The sequence below is a fragment of the Macaca fascicularis genome, chromosome 17 (genome assembly GCF_037993035.2).
Source record: "Macaca fascicularis isolate 582-1 chromosome 17, T2T-MFA8v1.1".
NCBI lineage: Eukaryota > Metazoa > Chordata > Mammalia > Primates > Cercopithecidae > Macaca > Macaca fascicularis.
The window spans coordinates 25,314,887-25,331,169 of NC_088391.1; positions in this window are offsets into that span (position 1 = coordinate 25,314,887).

Here is a 16,283-nt window from a genome sequence, read left to right on the forward strand (position 1 = left end):
GCTGAATGTAATATTCAAGTGTGACGGATGCGCCATTGCTGTTTGGCGTTTCCTGTTGCATGGTAGGAATCTACTGCCTAGGCAGGTAATTGTTGTTCCCTTGCAGTTTAGCTGTCCTTTCTCCTTGGTGACTTTTAAGGGATTATCTTTATCCTTGGTGCTTCTCAGATCCAGTACTCTGGTCTAGATGTGGATTTATGTTTTATTATCTTGCTCAGTACACAGAATGTACTTTTGATCTGAGGATTCAGACATTTCTTCAGTCTTGGAAAATCATTTTATTATTTTTTCAGCTATTGTATCTCTGCTAGTGCCCTGTAGGGGCTCCTGTTGGAGCTTCTTGGTCTGTCTTTCATGTCTTGTAACTGTCCTTTCATGTTTTAAAAACTCATCATCTTTGTCTCTGTATGCTGTATTCTGGGTGAGTTTCTCAGCACTGTCTTCAAATCCACTAATTCGTTCTTTGAGTCTAATATAGACTACATAGTCAATTGAGGTGTTTTAAATAATTATCTCGATGACTGTATAAATCATTTACAGCTGGTTCTTTTGCATGTTTACCGATTTTGTTTTTATACCAGTATTTTAAAATAGCATTTAAGATTTTTTTCAATTTTTTAGTGGATATGATTCCTTTAGATCTCTCATTGAGAATCCTCAGAATACTTATTTTAAAGTCGGTGTTGCACTACTTTACGAGGTTAATTATATTTGGGTAAATTTATGTTCTGAGTATTGATTTTGTTAGCTGCCTTTATTGGTATTTGAATTCTTCTGTGATTTGGAACTCTGCAGGCTCATTTTGAGTAGCAAGTCTTCCTTCGAGTAGGAAGTCTTTCATTTCCTTCTCTCTTCCTCTATGCTTACTTCCCTCTGCTTGGCACATGCCTCCAAGAAGTCCCTGTGCTTCCAGTCCAGAGCCCTGTCTTATACTGGTTTTTGGAGCAGATTTCAAAGATTCAGTCACCAAACAGCAATGACTTGACTTAATTACTGGCTTGGTTACTCCTGGTGTAGTTACCTGTCTGTCTCATACTTACTAGCAGCTACTTATCAACCAGTCCTAGGGAAAAGTGAGCAGCATTTTTTTCCTTTGTATTAAGGTACATGCATTGAAATGCACAGATCATAAGCATACAGTTAGATTTTATATATATATATATATATATAGTGAAGTGTTTGTTCAGATCATTTACCTGGTTAATTTGATAGTTCGTCTTATTACTGATTTGTAGGAGTTATTCACATTTTCTAGACATCAGTTCTTTGTCAGATATCTGTATTGTAAATATATCTTTCTTTGAGAAGTGCCTATCAAAGTCTTTTGACCATTTTGGAAAATTTAGTTTTTTGTCATTTTACTATTAACTTGTGAGAGTTATTTATATATTCAGGATACAATTCCTCTGTCAGACATATACATTGTCAATATTTTCTGACACTTTGTGGCTCTCCCATTTTTTATTGATGTCTTTTGCAGAGCAGAAGTTTTTAATTTTGCCGAGTTCAATTTATCAATTTTTCTTTAATGGTTAGTGCTTTCTTGGTCTTGTCTAAGGAGCTTTGTCTAACTCAATATCATGCAAATATTCTTCTTGAAGCTTTATAGTTTTGACTTCTTTTAGGTTTATGATTCATCTCAAATTAATTTTTGTGTATATTGTGAGGGAGGGATTGAGGTTCTTTAATTTTCCGTATAGATATTCAATTGTTTTAGCATCATTTCCTGAAAACAGCTCTTTCTCCCATGGGATTGCTTTGCCATCTTTGGGAAAAAATCCGTTGGCTCTGTACACGTGAGTCTACATCTATAAGTTTGCAGTGATTTTTTTTTCCCCACAACAATAATAACTGGAGTGCTTTTGTTTTATTTCTTACGTCTTTTTTCTCCTTATGCTCCAATTTGGATATTTTCTATCGATCTGGCTTCAAGTTCACTTATTCTTTCACCAGCAGTTCCAGTTTGCTGATAAGTCCATCGAAAGAAGTCTTTATTTCTGATATATTTTTCATTTCTGACACTTCTATTTGAATTTTATTTTTTTAGAGTTTACTTTTCACTGCTGCATTTCCCATTTGTTCACACATGTATGAACAAAGATTGTCTTTGAGCAATCTCTGCATCCAGTTCTTTTGACCATTTTCTCTTTTGAAGATGGGTCACTTTTTATGCTTTTTCATATACTTGTAATTTTTTATTGAATCACAGATGTTATGTATAAAAGGATGGTATAGACTAAAGTAACTAGCAGATAAGCCCAGAATAGGTCATATATCTTCTTCTTTCATGCCACCAGTGTGAAGTATGGGAGCCAATGTAGGCTGCAGTTGAGCTGGGTCCAGGCTTTGCTGTTATTTTCATTAAATTTTATTTGTTATATTATTATAGCAAGATCATATTATTTCCTCTAGTCGGGATTGAGATCTGAGTGCCTGGAGGGTTTGTCTTACTTCTCCTGCCCTGCCTGCACCCATCGCCAGGCCCAGCTCTCCTGCTCTCCTCTTCCCCACCAGTAACCACAGGCAGCTGCTGCCTCCTATGCAGCATAAGGCTGAGTTCATTGTGGGTTTTCTCTCTGTTTTCCTGCCCTCACCTCAAACGTCAGCAGGCTCTGAGCTTCAAAGAGGTCATCTCTCTCCGATCTCTTGACTCTTCCCCAGTGCAGATGACCACTGTCTTGTTCTCAGTCTGGGGCTCAGAGTGCTTTGGGATTTGCAGTGGTTAATTGTATGCATGAATTTGACTGGGCCATGGGGTGCCCAGATATTCGTTAAGCATTATCTCTGAATGTGTCTGTGAGAGTGTTTCAAGATGATATTAGCATTTCAATCAGTTGATTATAAAACAGGCGCAAAGAAGGTAGACTTCATCTAATCCATTGAAAGCCTGAATAGGAAAACAGGCTGAGTAAGAAAGATTTCTTCTCTCCATCTGGCTGACTTTGAGCTGGGATATCATTCTTATGCCTTCAGACTTACACTCAAACTGGAACTTAGACCATCTGCTTTTCCGGGTCTCCAACTTGTCGCCTGCTGTTTCTGGGCATTCTCAGCTTCATAACCATGTGAGCCAACTTCTTATAATGAATCTCTTTATGTACATGTATACACACACACACACATGTTTATACATACATATATCTCCTATTGGTTCTCTTTCTCTGGATAACCTAGACTAATACAGAGTTGCTTCCAATGTCCCTGTTCTGCTGTCAGACTTTGGCAGACCAGCATGTCTGTGCCTCAGACAGGGCGTTTTCTGCTCTCCTGTCCCTCCCTCAATTTTGGTTCATTAGTTTCCTTTGCAGCATCAGCTCTCTGATGAGCTGCAAAAATTATGATTTTAGAGGTTGTCCAGCTTGTTCTTACTAAGGTAGGAACATTTGTCTGCAACTTTCTGTATCCTAAATGGAAGCAAAAGTCTGGCACAACTTTTATTGCTTTTTTTTTTTTTTTTTTTTTTTTTTTTTTGAGACGGAGTTTCACTCTTGTTGCCCAGGCTGGAGTATAATGGCACAATCTCAGCTCACTGTGACCTCTGCCTCCAGGGTTCAAGTGATTCTCCTGCCTCAGCCTCCCGAATAGTTGGGATTACAAGCATGTGCCACCATGCCTGGCTAATTTTGTATTTTTAGTAGAGATGAGATTTCTCCATGTTGGTCAGGCTGGTCTCGAACTCCTGACCTCAGGTGATCTGCTCACCTCAGCCTCCCGAAGTGCTGGGATTATAGGCGTGAGCCACTGTGCCCAGCCTATTGCTCTTTTATTCCACAAGCTGGGAAGAATGTACTTGGTCCCTGGCTCTGAGCAGTCAGCTTGCCCGTAGCACCCTAGTATGTCTCTATGACGTACAGTGGCCACCACTGCCTGTCTCATGCCATCAACACCTGCCACCACTCTGCATTTACTTTCCATTTCTTACATCTGAGATTGTCTCTCATTTGCTGTCTTTGGGGTTTTGTCCTTTTATATCTTTTCCTCCAATTTTGTGTAATTGGGGAGAGGTGGGGAAAGTCTCATTAAACCTCAAATCTCTTTGAGTCGTCTTGACTTGGAAATCACCCTCCCTGCATTTGTCTATGGATCTCTTCATTAGAGTAAATAGGATAGTTCTTTTCTTCTATATTTTTATTTGTATTCCTGTAGTTTGTTTTTCTCTGTGTCCATCTTCAATTGCTTTTACTTTCTGGTGCTTTAGCTTGTATTTCTCTCTCTTTTCCTAGTTTATTTCTACCTTCACATTTTTATATTAATCTTAATATAAAATAATATTAAATCTTAATATTTAACACATTAAATTAATCTTTTTATATTAAGATATAAAATACATTTGTCCAATTATGCTTTGGAGGAAATGAAATCATTTTGGTGGTGAGTGGAAGAGGTGGGGCTAGCATTTGAGCTCCTTCTCCAAAATGTCCTCCAGAGAACGAGACAAAGAGATGGCATTGGTGTAAATCTGACAAGATTTCCAATCCACTTCCCAAGTCATTCACCGTCTAAGTGACCTTAATTACTTGCCTTCATTTTAGGTCTGAGTTTTGCTCTCTCCTTGCTTTTGCTATCCTCTATCTGTCTCTCCTCTCTCTTGCTCTGCTCATTCTAGTGATTATTTCTTGGCTCCAAGCCTCACCTCTGGTGCTTCACTTTCCAAAGAGAAAGACTAGACATGATACATAAGACAAGAATATGTACAAGGAAAAATAATTTGAACCCTTCCACTAAAAGTCAAACTCTCAAATAACTTTTTACTCCACTCTATGCTTTTTACGACTTATACTAAAATAAAATGATCCACAGAAGTTAAAAATAGTAGATATGTAGAAGAAGATATCAATGAAACAAATGCTGGGGTAAAGAAACAAAAAGAAATGAGCTATCAAGCCAGGGAAAGACCTGGAGGAAACTTAACTGCACATTGCTAAGTGAAAGAAGCCCATCTGAAAAGGCTACATATAGTATGATTTTAATTATATGACATTCTCAAAAAGGGATTCAGGTGGGAGGGAGGGAGGACTCAGTAGGTGGACCACACAGGATTTTTAAAGCAGTGAAACCTCACTGTATGACATAGTAATGATGAACACATGTCATTCTACATTTGTCGAAACCCGAAGAATGTGCAACGCAAAGAGTGAATCCTGGCCAGGCATGGTAGTGTGTGCCTGTAGTCCCAGATACTTGGGAGACTGAGATGGGAGGATCTCTGGACCCCGGAAATTGGCGGCCAACCTGGACAACATAGTGAGACCCCATCAAAAAGAAACCAAAAAAAAACAGTGAATCCTAGTCAAACTATGGACTTTGGTTAATCATAATGTATCAATATTGGTTTAGCAAGTATTATAAATGTGTCACACTAATACAAGATGTGAATAATAGGAGAAACCGTATGTGTGTTGGGGGTGGGTGAGTGTAGGGGAGTGAGGGGACATGTGGGAATTCTGTCTTCCAATCAATTTTTCTGTAAATCTAAAGCTGCCATAGAAAAAAATAGTCTATTAATGAAACAACACAAACAAAAACATGGCACGGTTAGAATCAGACAAAGCAAAATTAAGCTATGCAGTGCAAAAAGTGTGACAAAGTTCAATTGGAATTGACAACAGACATAATTAATACACAACAGTCATTAAACTTTATGAGTTGAAAAATACCTCAGCACCATAAGACAGAGTGAAAATAAAAGAAAAAAACCAAATACCATTATCATATAAAGCAACACATGATAGAAATATCAAGGAGAAATAAATAAAAACATAGGAGAAGACTGTAGCACTCTCCCATTTGTCTAGGATGACTTAGACCAAATGAGACGATGGGAATATATAGCCCATGTCTCAATGGGAAAGAGACGCCTCTTTCTGCATAAACATTTGGCCTTCACTTATCTTCCTTACTGTGTTTCTCTAAGAACTTGATAAAGGGAAAATGTCAACCACGTCTCTAGGCAACATTACTTTTGGTAGAATAACTCCTATTGGATAAATTGCATCTGGACTCAGGATAACCATAAATGATTGGGACAATTATTTGGGATATCATATCTGATTGGGACATCAGAGCTTTTGGTTCCCCTGAATATGGTGATTCCTGTAACTCCATGTGCCTCCATAGGGAGCCTGAAAGTTGTATCTACGAAGTTATTACAAGATATTGGCCACCGTGGTACATGGAGCTGCTAGGCCAGGGTGATTCTTACACTGGCCTGATGTGGATCTTGTTGCTTCACACCTGAAACATCATTTGAGGAACACTGGGAAGCAGTGTGGCTACTGCATGGCTGCTCCAAGAACTACTCCCCCGGGAGAGGAGCTCCCAACAGTGCCTTGCCATCAAGCTTTGATTTCTACCTTACATACCTCTGAATAAACTGTTGCCAAATGAGGCTGTTGGAAGTCTTGTGAGTTTGAATGCCAGGTTGAACCTAAGAAGATTCCCTGGTGAGCATTGCAACGTGGCATACTCAATTTCATTAATTTGTGGGGAGTTTAATAAAAGTATTGTTTATATTGATGTGGGAAGGGTATAGGGAAATTACAAGTATAGTGCAGTGTCCCAAGAATAGTAACATGGGGCACTGAAAAGATAGGGAAAGGAAAAGAATGAGTGACCAGAACCTGGTGACCGACAGAGCCACAGGGCAGGGCTGCCTGGCTGGAGCTGTGACTTACCATCGAAGGACTCAGGCAGTTCTTTTTTTTCTTTAGACAGGGTCTTGCTCCATCATCTAGGTTGCCATGCAGTGGTGTGATCATGACTCACAGCACCCTCAGCACACACCACCATACCTGGCTAATTTTTGTATTTCTATAGACAGGTTCTTACCAGGTTGCCCAGTCTGATCTCAAAGTCCTGGCAATCTTCCTGCTGTGGCCTCCCAAAGTGCTGGGACTATAGGCATGAGCCACCGCACCCAGTCCTCAGGCAGTTTCTATTAATTCTTCAGGAAGAGAGCTGGGAGAATAAAAATCCTCACCTCATTTTCTTCCCTTCCTTTGTTCTCTTGCTTGAGCTTCCCGTGGATGAACTCAAATAATTCAGAAATTGAATGATATAAATAACAAAGTTAAATTAATAGACATGTATTGAACTTAGTTTTTAGAGTATGTATAATTTTTCCAATTTTCTGTGAAATTATTGCAAAATTTAATCACAAACTATAAGGCTACAATTTAAAAATACAATAAATTCCTAACTGTAAGAATTTTCTAGGTTAAATTCTTTGATCACAAAGCAGGCAAGAAATGATTGGTGGAACAAACTAAAATACTAGCTCCATGAATGAAAAGACATATATGGATATGAGAGTAATGAAGAAGGAGTTAGCAGTGATGGGACTTTGTGATTGACTGGATATAGGCAATGAGGAATATAGTGAAGGAAAGATGATTTCCTGATTTCTGGCATGGGCAGCTGAGTAGATGGTTATGCTATAAACTAACAAAGAAGAGAAGGATAGGAAGAGATGGGCCTGGAAGAGGATGGAGTTTGAGAAGAGAAGAGAAAAGGGAAACTCTGAGGAGCACAGAAAGTTAAGCCACAAGTGAAGAAAGATGAGCTTGCAAGGAAAACCGGGTGATGACAAGTAGTGTAGGAGAGAATCCAAGTACTCTTTTGCTGACCTGAGAAAGACGGACATACAGATGCATATAAAGGCATATGGAGGCAGATATATTTATAGTTGAGGAAGTCATGACATTGAATAAGTTAGTGCTGATAACCTCTAGTTTCTTAGGTAAGGAAGACATGAGGTTATCTATATGGAGTAAGGAGGAACGTGGTGGTGCCGTTGCTACTACAGGGTAATACATCATCACTACTACTACTATTAATTACGGTGTAATACCTAAAACATAGTGGCTTGAAATAACAATAATTATCTTTTATCTCTCACAGTTTCTCTGGGTCAGAAATTTGAGGATAAGGTGGTGAATGATTTTGACTCAAGGTCTCCCATATGGTTGTGATCAGTGGCTGCAGCCAGAACCACAGAGGGCTTAGAGAATCTAGGGATTGGTCAGACGTCGCTTTTGTTTTATCTGGCTTTGAGACTTCTCCATGTGAGCTAATTTAGGCTTCCTCATAGCGTGGTAACCTCAGGGTATGTGAACCGTTTAGGGGTTGATGCTTCCAAGAACAAGTATTCTAGCAAGCAAGGTTCATCTTTTATGCTCTAAGCATGGAAATTACATAGCGTCACTCCCCCTAAAATGAGAAAGGATGTAACATATTTGGACCCTATGAACCAGCATCACCTAACTGACATTAATAGACCATCCCATCCAGCAAAGGCAGAATACATACTTTTTCAAGTGTAGATGGAACATTCACCAAGGCAGATCGTATTATGGGCCATGTACAAAAACACTGAGAAATTTAAAAGGATTAAAATTACAGAAAGCATGCTCTCTGACCACAGTGGAATTAAGCTAGAAATAGAAAACAAAAAATTATATAGGAAATCCTCAAATATTTGGAAATTTTTATTTTTTATTTTTTAAAATTGTATTTTTTAATCGATGAAAACTAATTGTATATATTTGTGGAGTACATAGTGTTGTTTCAATACATATAATGTATAATGATCAGATCATGGTAATTAGCATATCAGTCATCCCAGACATTTATCATTTTTTGTGTAGGGAATCTTCAATATTATCTTCTAGCTATTTGAAACCACACAATATATTATGGTTAATTACAGTTTTTCTATAGAGGTATAGAAATTAGATAACATACTCTTTTAAAGTCCATGGGACACAAAGAAAAATAATTAGAAAAATTAGAACATACTTTGAACTGATTGAAAATTAAAACACAACATATCAAAATTTGTGAGATGCAGCTAAAGCAGTGCCTACTGAAAAATATATGGGATTAGATACTTAAAAAGTAGATGTTAAACCAATGTCCTAAGCTGCTTCTGCCTCAAGCAACTTAAAAAAAAAAAAAAGCAAGCAAAGTAAATCCGAAAGAAGTAAGGGAACAATAAAAATAAGATTAGAAATCAATATAGTAGAAAAAAGGGAATTTTTTTTTTCTTTTGTGACGGAGTCTTGCTCTGTTGCCCAGGCTGGAGTGCAGTGGCGCGATCTCAACTTCGGCTCACTGCAAGCTCCGCCTTCCGGGTTCACGCCATTCTCCTGCCTCAGCCTCCTGAGTAGCTGGGACTACAGGCGCCTGCCACCACGCCCAGCTAATTTTTTGTATTTTTAGTAGAGATGGGGTTTCACTGTGGTCTCGATCTCCTGACCTCGTGATCCGCCCACCTCGGCCTCCCAAAGTGCTGGGATTACAAGCGTGAGCCACCGCGCCTGGCGAAAAAAGGGAATTATAGATACAACCAATGAAACAAAAAAACTGGTTCTTTGAAAATAGCAATAATATTGATATAGGCCTCTGGTCAGACTTATCAAGAACAAAAGAAATAATATACACACTACCAACATCAGGAATGAATTTGTAGGTACATCCCTACAAATCCTACGGACACTAAAATACAATAAGAAAATATTATAAACAATTTATGCTTATAAATTTGATTACCTAGGTGAAAAATACAGATTCTCCGAATGATTCTAACTGTCAAAGGTCACTCAAAATGAAATCGATAACCTGAATAGCCCTGTATCTATTAGAGTAATTGAATGCATAGTTTAAGATCTCCTTTCCAATAAATTCCAGACTAGATGGCTTCTCTGGTGAATTTTACCAGACATTTAAGAAAGAAACAATGTGGCCAGACCCGGTGGCTCACACCTGCAATCCCAGCACTTTGGGAGGCTGAGGCAGACAGATCACCTGAGGTCAGGAGTTTGAGACCAGCCTGGCCAACATGATGAAACCCTATCTCTACTGAAAATACAAAAATTAGTCTGGTATGGTGGCAGGCTCCTGTAATCCCAGCTACTCAGGAGACTGAGGCAGAATTGCTTAAACCCGGGAGGTGGAGGTTGCAGTGAGCTGATATCATGCCACTGCACTCCAGCCTGGGTGACAGAACAAGACTCTGTCAAAAAAAAAAAAAAAAAGAAAGAAAGAAAGAAAGAAAAAGACAAGAAAGAAAGTAAGAAAGCTAATTCCACACAAAATCTTCTCAAAAAATGAAAAAAGAGGAAGCATTTATCAACTCATCTGATGAGGTCTACATTACCCTGGTACAACACCAAAGTTTGATAAAGACATTTAAAGAAGAAAACTATAAACTAATGTCCCTCATATATATACATGCAAAAATGCTTAACAACATTTTAGCAAACTTAATTTAGTAATATAGCAAAAGAATAATACATTATGGTCAAGTAGGATTTTTCACAAGAATGCAATGTTTGTTTAATATTGAAAAATCAATTAATGCAATTCACCATGTTAGCAGATTAAATTTAAAAGCCCATCTGAATTAAAATAATTTAACAAAATTCAATATTCATTTACAATAAAACCCCTCAGCAAGTCAGAAATAGTAGGGAAATTCGTCAGTCTGAAAGGAAGCATCTATGAAAAGCTTACAGCCATCATCAAACTTAATGGGGAGAGGCTAAATGCTTTTTCTGAAAGGTCACTAACAAAGCAAATGTGCCCACTCTCACTACTTCTATTTAACATTAAATTGAAGATCTTAGCCAGTGCACAATGGCAAGAAATAAAGGTATCTAGACTGGAGAGAAATAAGTAAACCTGTCTTTTAATCACAAATGACAGTATCACTTACAGAGAAAATCTCAAGGAATACCCCAAAAAAGTTAGTAGGGCAAAACTAATGAGTTTAGCAAATTTGCAGGAGACAAGAGCAATATGCAAAAATCAGTTGATTGGTTGTATTGTCATATAATAACAATAATCAAAGGAAAGTAAAGATTAAAATGCCATCAAAAGTGTGAACTTTTTAGGGGGAATATTTTTAAAAGTATAAGAGAAAAACTGGCTGAGAGAAATTAAGATCTAAGTAAAAGGAGAAATATACCATTTTCATCGATCAGAAGACAATTTTGTTAGGATGACAATTCTCCCCACATTGATCTATAGACTCAACATAATCCTAATCAAAATTCAAATGAGCATCTTTATAGAAATTTGAAAGCTTATTCTAAATTTTTTTTGGGAAACTGTCCTCCATGTGTCTCTTGTACTGCTTGCTACACATCTTACTTCGAAGGCTCAGAAGCCAGGCCCTGACCATTTCTTATCATGTTTGTTTCTTACAGTTACGTTTGCAGAGAGCAACTTTGAGGTATGAGACAATGTTTCACTCTGGGACAAAGAACAGGCTTTCTTACACCTTGATATAAAAGAGATGAATTCCCCACGTCCAGTGTTCCTCTCCTGCAATGCAACCAATTGCATGTACAGGCATCCATCTGGGCCCATGTCACATCACCCCATGGGTCCTGGGGATGGGGAGCAAGGGAAACTGATGTGGATAATGCTCATAATGCTTACCATGTCATGGGTAATAGAGTTCTTTGCCATAGACCTAGGATTCTTGAGGTTTTTGTTTTGGTTTGGTTTGGTTTTTTGGCAGCATCCATGAAACAGTAATAATAGACTAACTTGTTAGCTTCCAAATAGAGTAAAATCAAATCCCTGGCACAACAGTTAATTCAAAGTTCCTAAAGTAGCTGAAATTTTTTTTAAGTTGAAGCACTTGAATATTCTGGTTATAAAGCTATAATAATTAAGACAATATGGCATTGGCATGAGAATAGAGTCCAGAAATAGCAATCATTGGGACAGAATAGAGAGTCCAGAAATAGACCCATACATATAAAATTAACTGATTTTCAACAATGTTATCAAGATAATTCAATGGGGGAAAGGATATTTTTAGCAAATGGTACCAAAAACATATGATATCCATGTGCAAAAGAAATCATCTGGAGCTAGACTTTAAACCTTATAAATAATTCAAGATGGATCTCAGACCTAATGGTAAGAGCTAAAACAATAAAATTTCTAGAAGAAAACAGAAAATTTTTGTGACCTTGAGTTAGGCAAAAATTTTTAGGTAGGACACAAAAAGCACAAATCACAGGTGAAAAATTGAAAAATTGGAATTTACCCTTAAAAGTATCTTGTTCTTTAAAAGACACTGTTAAGAAAATGAGTATATGAGCCATGGGATGGGAGAAAATAATTGCAAAACACTTATCAGTTAAGGGATTGTATCCAAAATATATAAAGAACACCTATAAATTAAGAATAAGAAGACAAATAACCCAATATAAAGTATGCAGAAGATTATACAGATATTTTACCAAATAATCAAATGACCAGTAAGCACATGTTTGACATCATTAGCTGTTAGGGAAAATGCAAATTAAAACCACGATTTGCTACTACACATTCCTGGAATAACTAAAATGAAAAAGTCTGAGACTACGTAGTGGTGGTGAGAATATGGAGCAACTCGAATGCTCATATATTGCTTGTGGGGTTGCAAAATGGTACAACCAACCACTTCGAAAAACAGTCTGTCAATTTCTCATGAAGTTAAACATGCACTTACCATATATCCCAGTAATTCTCTTTCTAGATATTTACCTAATATAAAAACATTTGTCTACAGAAAGACCTGAGTGTCATAGCAGCTGAATGCTCAATAAGCTGAATGTTTACGGCAACTTTATTCATAACAATAAAAAAATTTGAAACAATCCAAATGACCATTAACTGGGGAGTGGATGAACAAATTGTGGTGCATTCAATGACATGCTACTCAAGAGTGAAAAGGACAAGACCACGGATACATGCAACAAGGTGGAAAAAACCTCAAGGTGGAAAAACCTCAAAAGCATGATGCCAATAAAACTAGCTGGTGCTAAAAGATTTATATTGTATGGTTCCATCTACATGACACCCTACAAAAGGCAAAATGACGGAGACAGAAAATAGGTTGGTTTTTGCCAGAGGGTAGAGCTGGTGAAAGAGGATTAACCTCTGAAAAGGTAAAGCAGAATTGATTTGGAGTGGTGGAAATATTCTATATTTTGATTGTGGTGGTAGTTACACAACTGTTAAAATTACTTAGCAGTTACAAAACTGCTAAAATTCCTCAAATTTAACACTTAAAAGTTGTAATTTTATTGTATGTAAAAATAAAGAATGGAAGAACAAAAGAATGAGGAAAGGAAGGAAGAAAGGGCGGGAGGGAGGAAGAAAGGAAGGGAGGGAAAGACAAAGTTCTTCTCATTCTTTATCCCTCTTTGAGATGCCTCTCTGTGGATCCCGGCACCCCTACTAGGTAGCGAAAAGAATACAGAAGTTGGAGCTGAGGGATCCCACGCCTAGCTGTGTAATCAGGCAAATCTCTTAGCCTCCGGAACTGCAGCTTCTTCTGTAACCTACCTCAGAGGGCTGTTGTGAGGATTGAATGGGGTAACATTTAAACTAACTGGCAAAAGCAGGTGCTCGATATATGAAAATTCACATGAAAAAGACGAACCAGGAAGGGAGTTGGCAGAGACTACTGTGTTCTCTGCAGGAGGCTTATCTAGTTCATCAGGACCTTGGGAACAGTTAGTCTTCCTCTGCTGCATTCTGAGAGTTAGGTGATGAGTCTCCTCCTCAAAAGGCCGTCTAGTTCTGGCAGATCTATCTGATTGAATTGTGGACCCTGGGACTCAGCTAACTTGTTCTCCAGCCAGTTTAGAAGGATGAGTAGCAAAAATAATATGGCAAGTATTTCTTGAAGAGCCCTAACCCTCTGTCCTTATTAGTCTACCCTGTGAGGAGTGGCCTGTCTTGACTTTCTGTCAAACTGGAGCAGCCTGAGACTAAGGGCAAATGCCATCTTGGCCTTGGCCGGCCACAACTTGGATAGGCAGGTCAGGCTTATTGTTAGGGAAGCTCTGAGAGTGAATTAATTTAATGCCTTTTTATTATGAGTTCAGGTGCAGCTCCATTTACAAGTTTTTCTTTCAAAATCATTCAGCCATTAAAGCTGCATAATCTTGGAAGGTTTTGAAGACACATAATTGGTCAATGTTTTTCCCCTTCACACATGATCTCTCATGTTCATTCATGAAAAGTGAACCAGTCTTAGAATTTAAGCCGTGTCTTGGGGTACCTGACCTCCTGTACTTCTAAGGGGCAGGAAAGATGGGGCTATCCCAGAAGCCATTTAAAAAGGGGATTTGAGGCCTGAACGCAGAGAACTCAGTCCCGGGTACTAATGACCTTGCTTTGGCTAGCAAGACTGAGCCTGAGGCCTGTGGCACTAAGAGGGTTACCGGGTACCCAGACGGGCAAATGCCTGTTGATTGGATGGTTAAATGGTGAAGAAAGCAAAGCTTACCTGTGCAACGTGTCCATACCTTGATTCCTACTTCCTGAATCAACAGTGCCTTTTATTGTTCTGCCCAACTGTTAAGATATCCCACCTGTGCCTGCTCTTTGGCGCAGTACTCCAGGCTAGAGACCAACATTTCTCAAACCTGGCCGCACATTAGAGTCATCTGGGGATCTTTTAAAACTCCGGCTGCCTTGGCTGCACATCTGATCAATTAGAGCAGACTCTGGTAGGGAGGAGTATAGGCATCAGCCTTGATGGAAGCTCCTGAGATCATTCCAATGTGCAGTCAGGATTGAGAACAGCTGGTCTACACCAGTTCCTCTTGAAGTATGGTCTGTAAGTCACAGCTGCAGAATCTCCTCAGATGTTTGCGGAAAACGCAGATTGCTGGGTTCACCAGCCCTATAGGCCCTGAGTCTCAAGGTGGGATCTGGACAATGTGTTTTAATAAGCTCCCCCAGTGATTCCTAAGCTTTTTGCTTGTCCCCCTGCTTCTTATGCTTCTTATGATATGGCCATTCTTGCTTCCCATCAGTTATCCTAGTCTTTCGGTTCCTCAGAGATATCAAGTTTCATTCGTCCTCAGGATCATTGCATATGATAGTCGCTCTACTTGGAAGACGTTTTCCTCTTTCTCCTTGTTATTAGGCATTTGGCAGAGTCAACAATGATGATATTGTAACCCCAGTAAGTCATTGCAAGGTACATGTTTTGGGAGTTAAGAGTAGACACTGGAGGGCCTTGGGATAGTAATGGTTTACTATTTAATAAGTTCCCTAACTGTCACTGGAAGTCATAGAGAGATTGCTCCAGGGACGGCGAGAGAAAAACCAGTTTCACATAGGCGAATGTGAGGGATAAGAGGGAAGACTTGAGTGACGTGGCACAAACTGGGTCAGATCCATTAACAAGGCAGCCCTGGGCAGCTGGCAAGAGATCATGTCAAGAGACACCATGCAGGTGCCAGCAGGACCAGAAGATCAGATTCTCAGAGCGAGGGCCACCTGGAAGAGGGAAACCAAGGGAAGGGGCACAGCAAAGGGCAGAGCTGGGTGGTGGAAAGATGTGCTCAGAGGGAAGAGCCACTCTGGCCACCTCAAGTGAATACTGATGATGGGGAAACGTTCGTGGAAAGTTAATTCACTCTCTTGAGTCCAGTGTGAGTGAGAAAGTGTAATTTAATCTAAAGGAGTCTAATTTAGCCTTCCATCAACTGTAGATCTTTAACGAGACCTCTATTCTTCTAGGACAGTGTTTCTCAAGCTTTAATGTATGTAGGAATATTATTAAAATGCAGATTCTGATTCAGTACGTCTGGGGTAAGGGCTGAGATTCAGCACTTCTGACTGGCTCCTAGATGCCCCTGGTCTGAGCACTACACTTAGAGCAAGGAGGTTTGAGCAATGGGACTTATAACAGTGGAGCCATGATGTAGACAAGTCCAGAAATGACGGCTGAATCATCAGTTTTTTTTTTTTTGAGGCGGAGTCTTCACTCTGTCGCCCAGGCTGGAGTGCAGTGGCACCATCTCGGCTCACTGCAAGCTCCGCCTCCCGGGTTCGCGCCATTCTCCTGCCTCAGCCTCCGGAGTAGCTGGGACTACAGGCGCCCGCCACCGCGCCCGGCTAATTTTTTGTATTTTAGTAGAGACGGGGTTTCGCCGTGTTAGCCAGGATGGTCTCGATCTACTGACCTCGTGATCCGCCCGCCTCGGCCTCCCAAAGTGCAGGGATTACAGGCGTGAGCCGTTTTTATGTTAGCTTCCACATACCTTTAGAATTAAGTGTTTGTGTGCATTCTAATTCTCTACATGATGTATGATAAGAGTTCCACTAACCAAAATATATGTTTAAATGGAACTCTCCAATTCCAACTTGCCAAATAACATAAAAAATTCCTGTCATTTTACTGACCTGTCTCTGAGTTGCTAATGATGACCTGCAACATTGACTAGGTTATCTGTTTTTGTCCCTGACCTAAGGTGGGTTAT